The sequence below is a fragment of the Emys orbicularis genome, chromosome 11 (assembly GCF_028017835.1).
Source record: "Emys orbicularis isolate rEmyOrb1 chromosome 11, rEmyOrb1.hap1, whole genome shotgun sequence".
Lineage (NCBI taxonomy): Eukaryota > Metazoa > Chordata > Testudines > Emydidae > Emys > Emys orbicularis.
The window spans coordinates 47,793,117-47,809,837 of NC_088693.1; positions in this window are offsets into that span (position 1 = coordinate 47,793,117).

The window sequence follows — 16,721 nt, forward strand, 5'->3', positions numbered from 1 at the left end:
TTGGAATGTGTTGTGTCTTTTTGCTCTTTACACAAAAAGAAACATTGTGAAGAAACCACATGGGTACAGGTGGAGCACAAGTAACTGTTTCCTAAATATACACAAACATGAAACATCCTGCAGTTCTGTTTCTAAAACACAGAACAGAGTCAGAGCCGCTAGAGGGCTTGCAAATTATTTAAAAGGATATTCTCCTATTATGTAGTGTATAAGATTTGTAAAATCTTCTCTAAAACTGAACTCTAGCTACTGCATGTGACTATTTTGCAGTTTTCAATAGATCACAGCTCTTATTCCCCACGTAGGCCCACTGTGATTTCCTGCCAAATTTCACGTCTGTACCACTAACTGTGTTGGCTCTATAGTTCCTTTTAAAAAGTCACAAGTAAGTTTCTGAATTGGAAGAGGGAAAGCCTCCACCACCAAATGACATGTAATATATTTCTGGTAAAAAGCTAGTGTGTGACACAGGGCAGAGGCTAGCTAGTTAGTAGGTCAAGCAGCTTGGCTCTGCTGTCTTTCTTTTGTTCAGGGAGTGGTAATGTGGCATTGGTGTGAGCAGTTTTGACACCTACTAGCTACAGTGATGACGTATATAAAGCAATAAAGAAAAAAGAAATCAGAGGTCAAGAAAAAAGGAAGGGGGGAGCTGAGAATTGAAGATGGGGAAACCAAAATCAAAACAAAAAAATCCCCATGGTATTTACAGTTGGAATAAACTACTTATAAGGAAGAGTACTTAGGCAAGGAGAGCTTGATATGACTGTACTAAGGTTACAGCCCAATTAGGTTCAACATGAGGAAAAACAGAAAACCCCATAAGAGGAGCCACTTGGGAGAAAGAAGGGCCAGATTGGGTGTGAGTTCTTCCTTGCCACAAACTATCACTGATGACCTGAGACAGCTGGTCATAATTTTTTTTTTTTTTATTGCAAAAAATTCAATTTCAAAGCTGTTTGCTTCACAAGGCTTGGACCCATTTTTCATTTATTTCCAATTTTTAAAGGAATTTTAACAAACATTTATTGAGAATGTTACTGAAACCACTATCCTAGTAATCATGTGAAGGTGAGATCTGATATGTGTATGTTGGATGGGAAACAGTGAAATACAGTGACTCGAAACAATTGGACCATATCATACCAGGGTTTTCAGTTGATTTCATTCTCCAGTGATCCTCAGCCCTGGGGAGAGTTGGGCAAGAGGCAGCTACTGTAGCTTTATTACAAGAGCAGGCTGAATTTATCAAAACTTTTAGGCTACAAATGAGTGTAATCCACTTGCTGTCTGGGGAGAAGGTACAAGGTCCTTATGTCCCCCAACCTTTATTCTATTAGGTCTCTTAAGGCATAGGTTATCTCTATATACCAAACTGAATGCATAGGTCTTGAGAGACTTGTAGCCCTCATTAATGGAAATTATAGGCCTGGAATAGCTAAATATCTGAACATCAGTTTTGAGGTTAAACTTGTAAAAATGCAGGCACAGTAAACTCCAGATGGTAGGCAACTTGCATACTGTACATAACAATTTTTGATTTATATGCTGCATTGAGCCAAAACAAAGGGACCCAAAACGTATCACCCACATCACACCTACAACAATAACAGGTTCTTATCCATACAGCCAATAACAAAAAGGTAACGATACATATACTTTTTTTTTTTTTTTGCTTTGCATGAATCAGAAGAGAGGAAGAAAGCACCTACACACAGAAAACTGTTAGTCTGTGGGCAGAATTCTGCTCTCAGCTGACACTGGTGTAAATCTAAATTATCTCCACTGAGATCAAGGGAGTTAGTCTGAATTTGCAGTGATGAAAGAGCAGAATTGTGCTTTGTGTACTGTATGCTGCTATTTTTCTACATAAAATTTTGTTCATAATGCCTTACAGACTCCATTTAAAAACAACAATTCCCAGGGTAGCCTCCCCTGCCCATTTCCATTATTCCACAGCTCCACTTATTCATCAAATATATGTTTTGCTATACTTATGGGCAGGATACTTCTGGGAGGACAGATTTATACACCCCTCTCTCTTCATGTAGAAGGGCCTTCTGCTCTACCTACAATAATAGCTACTCTACAGACGACTCCTATAATAATAGCTCTTATTCACAAGCTTTTTAAAATCTAGTCTAAGATTTTAAATGTTTTTAAATCTTTGTGCTTTCTGTTCAGCCCATGCCCCTTAAGTATAGCTGGAAGCCACAATAAAAATATCAGAAGTAAAATATAAAGAGAAAAGAACGGTGGGAATTCTTTTAAAAAATGCTTTTAATACCATTTTTTTACAGAAGCCACAACATGATGCTTTCTTTCTCACAGCCAGATGCAACCAAGATGGCTATTTTGAGGAGACTGGTATAAAGGAAGTATTTTTCCAAAAGAGGACAGAACTTTTAATTATAGCAGAGGAATGTGCACTGTTATAATTAAGGATTTGTTAGAATTTCCCATGAGAAGCATTATTTTTATAAATTTAGACACCTTTATAAAAACTGCATATGGTAATTTGAAATGAAAAAAAACCCCTACCGTAGGATAGAAAATGTTGACAAAAATATCACTTGAAATATTAAAGTTTAAGTACAAAATAAATTGTTAGAAATTTAAATCACTTTTCATTAAATCACAGATGTTAGACGAAACAGATCTATCATCCAGATCACTTTGTTCATAATACTGTTCATAATACTGTCCCTTAGAGGGAGCATCTCTAAATTATAGTCTTCTACAAACATCTCTCTACACAATATGTAGTCTGCCTGGAGTTCCCCTATGTTACACATTTCAAGTATGAGACTACACCTAAAAATCACACAATTCTTTCAGTGCAAGACAGTTTAGTAATAATAGGATCAGAATATTGTGGAAACTATTTCTTCACTGGAAGCACACTTCACCAGAAGTTTTTTTTTTATGCTGTTTGTGCACAGTCTGCTTCTGTGCACCGGGGAAAAAAGCACTGCCTACTCCAAGACAGGAACTGTTGCTAAACCTGACTTCTAAATTGTAACATTTGTTTGGAAAATAAGGGAGATGATTTCAATATGCATAAATGTATAAATATTTGCATTTTATAATTGTTCAGACAGAGATTAGGAGGGTTGAATCACAACAGAGCCATTTCCCCTCCCCCCTTTGAAATGCAGTAGAATTTTAACTAGTTTAATTTCCCCTACTTAGTGAATGATATATGAACCCTGATCACACTTCTGTTTGGTTGTGTTTTGTTTCTTTTTCCAACAGTGATACAGCCTTTATAATGAGGTTTCTTAAAAGACATCAAATCTAATCTTGGAGTCCAACTCAGATGGGATTAGAAGGTAATTTAATTTTGACAACAACAACAACAAAAAGTATTCCAATCCTACCCTGAAATGAACTTGAATATAGGACCCTAAGGAGAAAATAGAAAGTGAATTTAAATGTTGTAATTGGAAAACAAAGTTAATTTAGGTGTTTGTATGATGGTCATTTTCTTGCTTATTGGGTTTTCAGAGTTAAATATATACAAAAGCTGCGAAGAGACTAGTGACATACATGATTATTCAAATGCGCAAGAACATTGGGTCTTCAATAGTGCTTTTCAGTGGTGGAACTAACAAAGTAGTAATTTGGTAGTATTTCCATAGTACAGAGGTACACATAACTTTACTTGGAGGAGATTTTCAAAGGCACAAATACAGCCGGGCAACCACCTTCCATTGAAAGGCGATGCTTAGCTGCCATTTGTGAAAGTCCTTGGCAGGTAGGTGTTTAACTGCCATTTGTGCTTTTGAAAATCACCCTCCTACAGTTTAATCATCAGGTGGAACAGTGAGATAAAGAGATTAGTGAAGGTGAGAGGAGGCAACTGGGTCTTTATTGGATAAACAGTTAGAGAGTCAGGAAAAGCCCAATGGGCAAAGCAGACTCTGGTCAGAAAGGAAAGCTCTGCTTGTGGAAGTTCAGGCTGCATCTGGAGAAGTTACTGTACGTGACTCTTCCAGTTTTATTGCAATCTAGTTGGGTTCCGGTTCTCAGGTTAGAGTTCCTGGTCCTCAGTATTCCCAGTCCCAACCTTCCTTCGCATTCAGGGTCTGACCCAACCATCTTGAATTCAATGTTCCTTCATTTTAATGAGGACTAAAATGATCAGCTTTTTAAATAGTTATTTTAATTCAGTGTAAATCATTTACTGCATGCCTGCTCTCAGCAGCTGCAAAATTTACTACCAATAGGAACACACAAAAATCAAATATACTCTTGAAAAACATGGAGGAATCTACATATAAATGTGACCACAGTAATGACAGCCTGCCTCTTGCTCTCTGTTGTTATTTGGAAAGGCAAGGACTTATGTCCTAAGCATGTTTTCTTAGAAGCCATTCCAAAATATAGAACAAATCCATGAGAAGTAAGTTCTGTTTTTTCTCAGGGAGATTCTGTTGCTCAACTTTGGAAAATAGAACCCTGAAGCTATAAACTCCAGCAAGATATTTTCATGTCAACACACTGTGCTAAAAGAAACATGTAATTTCATCCATTGGATAGACCCCTATTAACTGCTAGTGGTAAAAATATCCAAAAATCATAATCATTATCTATGGTATTCAACTTATTATAGCTAACCAAGGCACATACAAACTGATACTCTGATTCAGGAGAACAAGCCCTCTGTAGGAATTGCACTTAAGTGCATGTTTAGCTTAAGTACATACTTAAGTGATTTCATTAATCTGGACCTAAATTATTTGCTATCTTTGCAATATAACAATAAACTCTGGCAAGACTGAACTTACAGTATGTTAGCTATGTTTAAGTAGCATCAAATAAGCAGTGTTTCCATTCTGACACACTGTTCATCATCAACATGGGAAAACCAAAGATTTTTGTTAAGCCCATATTCCCTTCCTTGTCATCCACTAAGCAAACTGTGAAAAGACCAAGAGTAAAAGCTGAATGACATCCATTAAACTCTAACTACAGTACTGAGCCTCCGACTGTTCATCTCATACTTGCCACATGACACATTAGGGTGTCACTCTAGAGGAGTTAAAATCACATTTCATAAGAGTGAAGTTCTGGAACAGCCTTCCAAGGGGAGCAGTGGGGGCAAAAGACATATCTGGCTTCAAGACTAAGCTTGATAAGTTTATGGAGGGGATGGTATAATGGGATAGCCTAATTTTGGCAATTAATTGGTCTTTGACTATTAGCGGTAAATATGCCCAATGGCCTGTGATGGGATTTTAGAGGGGGTGGGATCTGAGTTACTACAGATAATTCTTTCCTGGGTGTCTGGCTGGTGAGTCTTGCCCACATGCTCAGGGTTTAGCTGATCGCCATATTTGGGGTCAGGAAGGAATTTTTCTCCAGAGCAGATTGGCAGAGGCCCTGGAGGTTTTTCACCTTCCTCTGCAGCGTGGGGCACGGGTCACCTGCTGGAAGATTCTCTGCACCTTGAAGTCTTTAAACCACGATTTGAGGACTTCAATGGCTCAAACATAGGTTTGATACAGGAGTGGGTGGGTGAGATTCTATGGCCTGTGTTGTGCAGGAGGTCAGACGAGATGATCATAATGGTCCCTTCTGACCTTAAAGTCTATGATTCTATGCTTCCTTGTTTTGAATCTTCTTGCTCATATATCTCTCAGCCTAAATTTGGTTATGTTCTAAACACAACCCTCTAGTTTACATAAAATGTACAGCCTTGGTAATCTGCAATCTTATCAATTTTTGATCATTGGTGTCAGCTTTTTGAGACATCATTAACGTGTTACCAGTATCTGATTATAATTATCTTAGAGCCCACATCACTGATGTTACTGATCTGATTAGGGCTAATTGGTCCGCTGTGTCATTTAAGAAGTGATGTTACTTCTTGTCATCGCATTGATGGTACTCAAACTTCAGATTTTAAAAAGCAGGTTGGGAAAATGCAGTTCAATGGGATTTTAAAAGTTGTATTTGACAGCTGTGATAAATGCAAATAAATTACCAGATCTTTAGCTACAATACCCAGTGATAAGACTAAGGGGGAGATGTCTAATCTTATTCCCATTCCAATCAAGGTGTAAAATGCTGCTGGTTTTAAGCAATTCGGCGGCAGGTCCTTCAGTACCTCTCTTCCACTTCAGCTGCAGTTCAATCAGTTTTTTTGTTTTTTTTCCTTTGCCGCTTTGGGCAGCAAAAAAAACTGGAGCCGGCCCTGACTATCAATGGGCCAGATACTCAGCTTGTGAAAAGTTCCATAGATCCTTGAAGGAAATAGATCAATGCCAATTCACATCATCTGAGGAGATAGCCCAATAATTTCTGGAATAATAAAGGCTAAACTATAAGTATATTGGGTGGATATAAAGACATTTTTCCCATTTAAAAAAAAAAAAGCATTCATTCTGTGATGAAGATTGCTTTGTCACAAGCACAATTTTTCTATCTCCTGTTAATGATCTAAATATTCTTTTAACCTCCATCTAACAATTGCACTGTCATAAGAGCATTGACATAGAAGGACATTGTCATGAATTCAAACTACTATAGTAAGGACAGTAAATTAAAAGGACTTGCATTACAAAACCCCACTGCAATCAGATTAATTATAAATACAATATATATTTGTGTTGTCAGTATGAACCTGAGAACTAATGTGATGTCATCTCAAAGGAAAAAAAACCTTCTTGTTAAATTTGAGATTTCAGCACTTTATTTTCTTTGTGGACAGACATTCACAGAATACTGTTGCTAGCCTTTTCTTTGTGTGTAGTGATGATGAAGTGGCCTAGCTTTGGCAATATAAAAGATATATCATTATAAATGATAAAGAATTAGCTGATACTCAACAAAGATTTTCAGACACCTGACATTCTGTTCATTTAAATGATGGAAAATAGCAGTTCAGATATTTTCCTACCTAATCAACAGAATCAAAAGTTCTACAGAGAGGAGCTGGGAGTAGAAAAGAAAGTAATTTCCTATCAACATGGAAGGGGAGAAGGACCAATAGTTAAGTATTAAACCAGATAGACATTGAAGTATGAGATTAAATTGAGTCTTTTATGGTGGCCTTAATCTCATCGCTGTTGACTTGTTGGGCAGAGAGCCTTGATGTTATTGCTTGTGTCAATCTTTCCAAATAGAGTGTATAAAATGGGTTGGGTTTTTGGGTAGTTGTAATGTTAAACAGAAAATTACAGTTTAGCCAAAAGATTACAGGTCCTGCCAATTTGTTTGTCAATTCATGTTTTGTTTATGTTTAACCTACTCCAGAATTGCTGACACGGGCTACTGGGAAAGGAACTCTAATCCTTTGAACCTTCTCTTTAGATAGTCCATTGTCCTAAATCAGGGAATGTAAGGGCGATATACATGAGAAAGTTTGTACTGGTTTCATTTAAAGAGTGATTTAAAAACAACAATTTGCTGTTAACCTGGTGCCAAAAGCTGTGTTGCACACTCCTAGTCTCTTAAAACAATCATATTTAGGATTAGTATAAACTGATTTAGAATTGGTTTGCAATTAACTGAAATATCACTCATAAATCAAAAAGAGAATTTAAACAGATTTTTTGCAATGGTTTAACTAAATTTGTTTAAAAACTCTTAAACTAGTGCAACTTTTTCCTGTAGACAATGTCTAAGCACAGTAAAATATATGTTTCACAAATGGAATGTTAAAGTATTTAAAGAGGTATAATGATTGCAAATGTGATATGTCACATGGACTCTAGCAGGAGTAGTCCTTCAATCCGTACCCAGACAATGTCATATCTCCCCCTTCAAGAAGTGGCACCCTTGGGAAACTCATTTATTTCCTGGACAGAGAATCCCTGAATGGTGTTTCTGCCTTACTTTTCATAAGCTCATATTTCAGCTATGCACATGATAAACATTCTGGTAGCAAGCCAGCATACATCCTTCCAAAATCCATACAGAGTCATTTGTCAATTATCGTATATAATTTCTCTCTTTAGAACTTCTGGAGCTGAGGTCTCCCATGCCCCTTCTTACCCCCCAAATCTTTGGGTGTGATCTTGAGACCTAGTCCTTCCACATGTGGTTTCTAGGAAGTGTGTGGAGTGTTGCTTTGTTCCCCAAGGTTGTAACTGCCTCAGTGCTGAGTTGGGGTTCTCCATCCCCTCTGGAAGTACTATATACAGTGTATGACATCTGGTGCAGGAGACTACAGAGATGGGGAATGTTGACATTGGATAAAGACACTGGGGCAAAGCCTTCCCCTTATAAAAAATACTGTGGGATCTCTTATCCACAGAGACCAGTTAAAACTTCAGTTTCTAGGTTTTCACCTGAAAGACAGAGACAGACAGACCCACCTGATTTTTATCTGCTTTTGAAGAATGAAGTGGTGGGTTGAACTTGCTGGGATTTAAGTACGTGATCCAAGTGTATCAAGGTATTTAAAATTTGATACTTAGACCACTAAAATTGTGTCTCCAACATGCAAGAGAAGTTCACGTTTCCACTATTACCATTGTCATAAATACATATGTTTAGCAGTCCTAGTGCATTGTTCTATGTGAAGGACCCAGACTTGGGTTCGAGTTTGACCATTCATGTCTAGACTGCCCAAGGCCTTGTGAGAGGACTATCGAGAAAATGCACTCTGCCCTTTCAGGGGAAAGAAATGCTTTGTGTCACTGTCTTTTGACCATTTTGATGAATTAGAGAGAGGCTTTGAAAGTAGCATGCCCAGCCTTTCTCAGCTAGAAATGCAGTGACACTGAAGGATGTAAAGGGAGAGATAGCAGGGGATCCTTCATCAAGGAGAGGCACTTCCTTCCGTTACAACAGTGTTCATCCAGACAAACTCCACTGATGGTGTAACTGAGAGCAGAATTTGGCTTAAATACTCTGGCAAAATTACTGGATATTTTCAAGAGGAGCATATAGAAATAAAGGAAAATTTATAACAAAGCTGGGGCAATGAAAAGTACTGCCCTTAAAATCCTTTACATTTTTTTTGTCATTATATAAAGATTTTACAAAACACGTTTTTACAGACAAATTGATGATAACATTGATGGAATTATGTTGAAATACTGGACATCTCGTGACTTTTGAGAAGCCTCTAAAGTCATTTGGGTTTAGAAACACTGTAGTTTGTGATCTGTAATTTTCCTGTCTCCCATGATGACAGAGGATTAGAGCCCAATTAGGCTTCAGTCGGAGCACTAATCCAAGCTTTGGCCAGTTTTCCATTTTCAGATTTAAACTCAAGTCTGAGGACAGTACATTGTTCCAGCTAACTTTTTATTGCATGTGTCTTACTGTGTCTAAACACAGTAGATAAGAAGCCTACTCTACTTCTCATCTCCAAAATAAATGTTAAACTGCTTTTTATAGCCATAGGCCTACAACATCCTTTCAAGCTGAACCTTTAGAATTTAAAGACAAGTGTTTGCAAGAGATTTATGAGTAGCAAAGAAAAGTATTAAAAGCTGATTTTCAGCCTAATAGCTTCTATTGTAGGTCACATAAGGTTGCATCACTTTTTGGCGTGACATTATAGAACATTATTTCTTAGTGAAAATGATGAGTAAGACAAGATGACAATTATTTTTAATAAAAAAATTGTAGGCTGAATTGGAGTGGGTGGGGAAGTGTGTACAGTGAACCCTGACTGAAGCGATTACCCAAACCACTGTGAGATACCTGGAGACAAATGTATTATTTTTAAGCAGTTGAGTTTACTTACTTTCAGATTATGGATTCCTCCACTGCCAGCCTTAGGGTGGGTGATTAGGACAGTTGCCAACTTCCAAGTCTGCCAAATCATCCCTGAACCCCTAACAGTCACTCACACTAGTAGCCACAGTGATGTCCCTATGGATGTTCTAATGACTTTGTGCAGGATTCCAAGGTCAAACAGGGTTGCTGGGTCCTTCATATTGGTACATGCGCTTAGTCTGTTTCCTGCATAGTTGGGCATAAATTTACCAATTGTGCTGGTCAGCACTAGGTGTGCTGAGAAGGTAAGGAGGGATTTCTCAGGAAGAGATAAGGGTGACCAGTGTTTCAGAAAGAAAGAAATAGTATGGCTTCACCTGAGCAAATGCCGCCTCCTGCTTATTCGTCCGTTCCCCCCCCCCCAGACTTAATGTAGTTTGGGATTTGTTGTTTACTGGGGCTAGACAGAAGCTGCTAATTGTATCTTTGAAAAGGTTTTCAGGAAGGATTCAGGCTATCCTATAAGGCCCTCAGAGTTTACATTATGAATAATAATGGCCATGTTCTGCTGTTGTTGCATAAGTTCAGCAAGAACTGATTGCTGGTAATAATGCTGACTGCTTTCTATCACTCCTTTTTCCTCCCTTTAGGATTTCCCATTGGATTGTGGTCCCCAAAATCTCCCTAGTAGAATGTGCCATTTTTTCTTTCCTCAGAGCTCAGTGATACTATTGACCCTGAGACTGGGCTGTGCACCTGGTGAAACCCATAGAAATGGTGCCCAGTTAGTGAAAAGTGATATTGAATCCATCTTTCACCTTTTTATTTACTGTGTTTTACCTTGGATGATGGTTCTTACTGTGATATGGCCATAGAATCGCACTATTCTGCTTGTGCTGGCTTTGAGACGTAAGTCAGGAATTACACCTTTGGTCGATCTTTTGGGACAATGGCATGGCTTCAGATAGCCAGTAGTATACAGATGCCTTTGTGCCAGAGGCTTCCCATTCAATATTGGTGAGCTGGGCCTAAAGGTAGCCAAATTATGGGGGAAATTGAGGGAGAGGGGGAAGAGTTCTTACTCTTTTGGGTGATGGCTGGTTGACAAGGGGAGGAACTACAGTGACTACTCTGAAAAAGTTCCACTGGTTCTGATTGGTTCTAATTATACCTCAACAAGTTTTATGTGTTCTGCTGGTGGCCAGACATTGTGTCACGAGAGTTACCTATGACTTCCATGGACTCTTTCATCTAAGTGGTGTTTGCTTTTCACTGATATTTCCAACGTGGATATAATATCCTGGATTAATCCGATTATATGTTTGCTGGCAGGTAGTACCAGAATAACTCAAGACTGAGTGGGATCTGAGGTGGCTTGTCCTGGCAAGATTTCCCTGGGTGGGATTAGGATTACTGGCAGATGGGGGAAGAGGTAAGATTATCTTCACTTGTTTCAATTCATTCAGTTTGGACAATGAAAGTACACCTCTACCCCGATATAACGCAACCCGATATAACACAAATTCGGATATAACGCGGTAAAGCAGTGCTGCGGGGGGGCGGGCCTGCACACTCCGGCGGACCAAAGCAAGTTCGATATAACACGGTTTCACCTATAACACGGTAAGATTTTTTGGCTCCGAGGACAGCGTTATATCGAGGTAGAGGTGTACCATAGACTGGTCTATTTCTAATCAATTCACTATTTGGTTCTCATGAACTAACACAATGATACAGTCTTTGTATTGCAAATGGAGAAAAGAAATGCTTAGTCACTCTACAACCTGTTTTATTTTAATAAAAAAATAAAGACAATATTAGGTTCTAGTAATGAAAAAGAATTAACTTTTGTGCCTAAAATACCTGACACTCCTAAAGTAAACAGGGAGGCTTCTTGGTGCAGATTGTATATACAATTTCCACATGGCATTTCTACACAGGTTCTAATTAGCCAAACAAATTTCAGCTACTCCTTGAAATCTAAGTTCAACATATCTGTAGTGACACTGAGCAGATCCTCAAGTAGAGCAAACTGATGATGCTCCTCTGAAATGAAGCTGATTTACACCTGCTGATCTGGCCCATTATTTACTCTTAAAGGAATCTTTCTCATTGTGATTATTAATTTACGATGCCTGAAGAATTAAAAAAGGAAAGATTTTTCTTTTAAACTTACATTTGTATCTTGAGGAGAATAGACTGCTGTAAACATGAAATAGCTAAAGGGGTGTCTATATGTAATAAAATAGCTAGGCAAAAAGCTTTCCTATGCTATTAATCACCAACATGCAGTATTTGTTTATTCATACTTCAAGTTTGAGATTGGTAAGATTGGCCTGTGGCCCTGGCAGTCACAATGCCAAATATTGAACATGCACCGAGAAATCCTACTGCCCTACAATACGGTAATCAATTATTTTTAGTAGCTGTTAAATTTGTTTCTACTCTGTTCAATAGAAACTAATATTAGTGTCAGTTTACACCTTCAAATTTTCAAGAAATTACACAAACCTTAATGGTCATAATGCCCTTGTGAAGTAGGTAGGAAAATTAACACTATTATTATTATTATTATTATTATTTATTACTACTGCCATTTTACAGATGAGGAAACTGAAACACAAAGATATGAAGTGACTTTCCCAAACCTGCACTGTACAATGAAGTCAGAGAAGGATTAGAAACCCAACTGCTCTTGGCTCCATGCTTAATCCATTAGAGCACACAGACTAGCATAATGTATACTATGCACAATATATATGGCTAATGCTGTTTGCATACATCAAAGTTAAATTTTAAGAGTTGTTTTCAAGGTTTATTGGCAAGGTGAACTAAAAACTCTAGGCCTTCACACACTTCGCCAAGCTCAACTGACATGAAAAGTAAGAGAAAAAGCACATCATATCGTGGTATTCATAGTACAGTAAAATCATCCCTGTTCACTACATGGGCTTCTAGACTGTTGGGGCTAAATTTTCAGAAGACAAATATCTAGGTTCCGTTTTAAAACTGTGCACAAAATTGTGCTTGATGTTGCAAGGACTCTCCATTATGAAATGTTTGACCTTTTAAAAAATTCCCCCTGGCCTGTAGGAATGGAAGGCCTCTTTCTCCTCTACACTGTGACCCCTTTGTGCTCTTCCAGGAGCTCTATACCAGAAAGAATCACCACCACCCCTGGAAATTTCTCACTTTGTGTAAAACTGGTAAGGCAGCTTTATGTTCTGCTATGGCAGTCTCCGGTATAGAGGCACTCTAGGGACAGGTAAGACGGGTCAGTCATTGAAACACAGAGGTAGGAGGCATGGCGAGAATACATCATGCTCCATCTGTTCTTCACTGCCAATAGCTCTAGCAATATAAACTGTGTTATTCAGTGGAATTCACCCTACAGGTCAGCAAATGCCACCACAGTAGAGGAGGAAATTTAAAAGGACAGGACTGTAAAAGGAAGTATGAAGTTTATTTATAGAACACAGTTGCTGAATCATGGATTGTGAATACTGGCATGATGTATTCAAGTCAACAGGCCAGATGGAATTCATCTTAGGGTACTTAAGGAACTAGCTGAAGCTATCTCGAACTGTTAACTATTATCTTTGAGACACCCTTCAGAACGGGTGAGGTCCCAGAGGATGGAGGAGGGCAAACCTAGTATCTATCTTTAAAAAGGGGAATAAAGAGGACCTGGGAATTATAGACCAGTGAGGCTAATGTCTATACCTGAAACGATACTGGAACAAATTATTAAACAATTTGTAATCACCTAGAGGATAATAAGCATGGATTTGTCAAGAATAAATCACACCAAAAATAACATAATTCCATCTTTTCCAAGGTTACTGTCCTACTGGATAAGGGGAAAGCAGTAGATATGGTATGTCTTGATTTTTAGTAAGGCTTTTGACACAGTATCACATGACATTCTCATAAGCAAATTAGGGAAATATGCTCTAGATGAATTTAATATAAGGTGTGTGCACAACTGATTGAAAGATCATACTCAAAGACTAGTTATCAGTGGTTTGCTGTCAAATTAGGATGATGTATCTAGGGGAGTCCCACAGGAGCCAATCTTGTGTTCAGTACTAGTCAATATTTTCATTAATGACTTGAATAATGGACTGGAGAGTATACTTCTAAAATTTGCAGATGACACTAAGCTGGGAGAGGTTGCCAGCACTTTGGAGGACAGGATTAGAATTCAAACCAACCTTGACAAATTGGAGAATTGGTCTGAAACCAACAAGATGAAATTCAATGAAGTCAAGTGCAAAGTACTTCTCTTAGGAAGAAAAATCAAATGCAGTACAAGTTGAGGAATAACTGGCTAGGTGATAGTACTGCTGAAAAGGATCTGGAGGTTATAGTGAATCACAAATTGATATGAGTCAACAATGTGATGCAGCTGCAAAAAAGGCTAATATCATGCTGGGGTGAATTAATAGCAGTGTGGTATGTAAGACATGGGAGGTAACTGTCCCACTCTACTCTACACGTTTGAGACCTCAGCTGGAGTGCTGTGTCCAGTTCTGGGAACCATACTTCAGGAAAGATGTGGACAAATTGCAGGGAGACCAGAAGAGAGCAACAAAAATGATGAAAGGTTTTGGAAACCTGAGCTATGGGGGAAGGTTAAGAAAAAGGACAAGGTTAGTCTTGAAAAAAAAGAAGACGGAGGGGGGAACCTGATAACTTATTTGAGGATTGTTAAGGGCTGCTATGAAGAGGATGGTGTTCAATTGTTCTCTGGGTCCACTGAAGGTAGAACAAGAAATAATGGGCTTAATCTGCAGCAAGGCAGACTTAAATTAGATATTAGGGAAAACTTTCCAATTATAATGGTAGTTAAGCTCTGGAATAGATTACCAAGGGAGATTGTGGAATCCCCATCATTGGAGGTTTTTAAGAACTGGTTGGAGAAACACCTGTCACAGATGGTTCAGGGTTACTTGGTCCTGCCTCAGCACAGGGAGCCTTACTTGATGATTTCTCTGATCCCTTCCAGTCCTACATTTCTGTGCTTCTATGATTTTAATTAAACAATTATTCACATTTGTTTGTTTGTTTTAGTATTCAACCATCTCTATTGGTTCCCATATAGGGAAGAAAGGACATGTAAAAATTACACATGCAGGAGTGCAATGAAAGTTTGGCTTTGCTGCCTACTACAGATTACTCTTGTTCATCATGGTATATATTTAATTCCTTGTTGGAATTGAAGCTGTGTGTTCATTAACAGGAATCTAAAGTGAATTGCTCACTGATGACCAGTTTAAGTCACTGCAGTATCACTTCATATCATGTTTGTTTGATCCAGAATAATTTAACATCAGAAACTGGCTTATTGAAGTTAAATATTGTATTGCTGACAGGAAAAGACTATGCCAGGTATCACCAGATGGCACTACTACGTGTCTTCAATGTTCTTTGTCTTAGCATATGAACAAATGTTTAGTCTTGAGAAGACATGCTGCCCTGCATTGTTAGTTTTCTGTGCAAGAAGTAGGAGTTTGACCTCTGCTTTGGTGTATGATTTGGAATAAATTCTTGAGGCTGTTGGGGTCCACTAGGCATAGCTACCAGGTAACTCAGGGGAGTGGAAGGCCAAAAGAGCCGATGAAGCTCTTCTGCTCTGGGCCTACCTGAACCACAGAACTCCATCTTGTGAGCTCTCACCTACTTCCATGCTAATTGCCTTGATGCTGAAGCAGAATCTGTAATGGTCAGCTTTTCTAGCAGATGGCTGCAGTTTTGCTCACTAGCAGAAATAGTAGAGATAAGGAGCGAGGGAAAGGAGAGATAGTTAGTTTGCAGGCGTCTAAACCCAAGGTCGCAGAGACTGGGAAAAGTTTTCTCACAAGCTTATGTAGAGCTTATTGTATCTGCTAGAGAAGGGAGGGGAGGGAGGGGTAAGAGGGAGTAACAGACAAAGGCTTGCACAGAAACTGCTTGGAATATAAAAAGGGAAAATTTGTTTGTATTTGTTGCACTTGATTTGAGACATGCTGGTCTCCTAGTGCCATTTCAGAGCTCTGAAATAAACTTGGCTTGCTTTCTCCCCTCGGTGTCTTTATTGGTGCCAAGCACACTGGGCAACGAACCCTTTTTGCCATCTCGAGGCCCATCTGGGCAGGCAACAAGGCAGAATAGCACCCTAGGATCTAGGCATTGGTGTTTGGCTGAGATACCTGAAAGAAGGGAAGGCCTCCATGCTGCTTGATAACCTTTGTTCCAGGACTGATGTATATATGCAAATAAAACCTGGGAAGCGAACCTGGGAAAAAACAGACATCTGTACCCACTCAGCAGAAGGGCGACAAAATATTAATCTTTTTCTTTTCTGTTTATATCAGTAACTGCAACATATACCATGTTTCACTTAATTATACTGCATTTCTTATTTTCCATTATAATAACCCATGACTTTGTGTCTCTAGCACTATCACAGAAATGCTCATTGCATTTTCTCTGATTGGGGCAAGAAAGACAGTCGTCTTAGAGTTGAGAGATAAGGATTACTGTGAAAACATAAAATCCTTCTGTTTGTTCTAGCATTTAGACTGATAAAGACATAAAGAGCCATGAAAGAATCTTAAAATTCTTTTCCTTTTTCATGGCAGGAAAAAAATTACTTTTGGAATTGAAGTTGGTATTCATCTATGGCTCAAGATAACACACCTTATTTTAATAAAAGAAAATAAACCATCAGGACAAAATAGCAAAAGATTGCTTTTGTCCAGAAAATTTAGCAAATGCGATATAAAATGTCACAGACAATTTACACAGCTATAGCACAATGTTGTTGTTTTTTTACAAGGCATCTTGAGTGGGAACATATTGAAGATAACAGTGTCTAGTAACAGACTACAAAGACTATGACTGCACTATAGAAGCAAATCAAGAGAGAGCTTGTCTTTTGAGAGGAACATAAATAAAAAAACAGGTTTAATGAATGGCCTGATGCTACTCAGAGGCACACTGGAAACAAAAATGTCTTTATTGCTTAAGTACTTTAAAAAAAGTTTATATGATGGTAGAGGAAA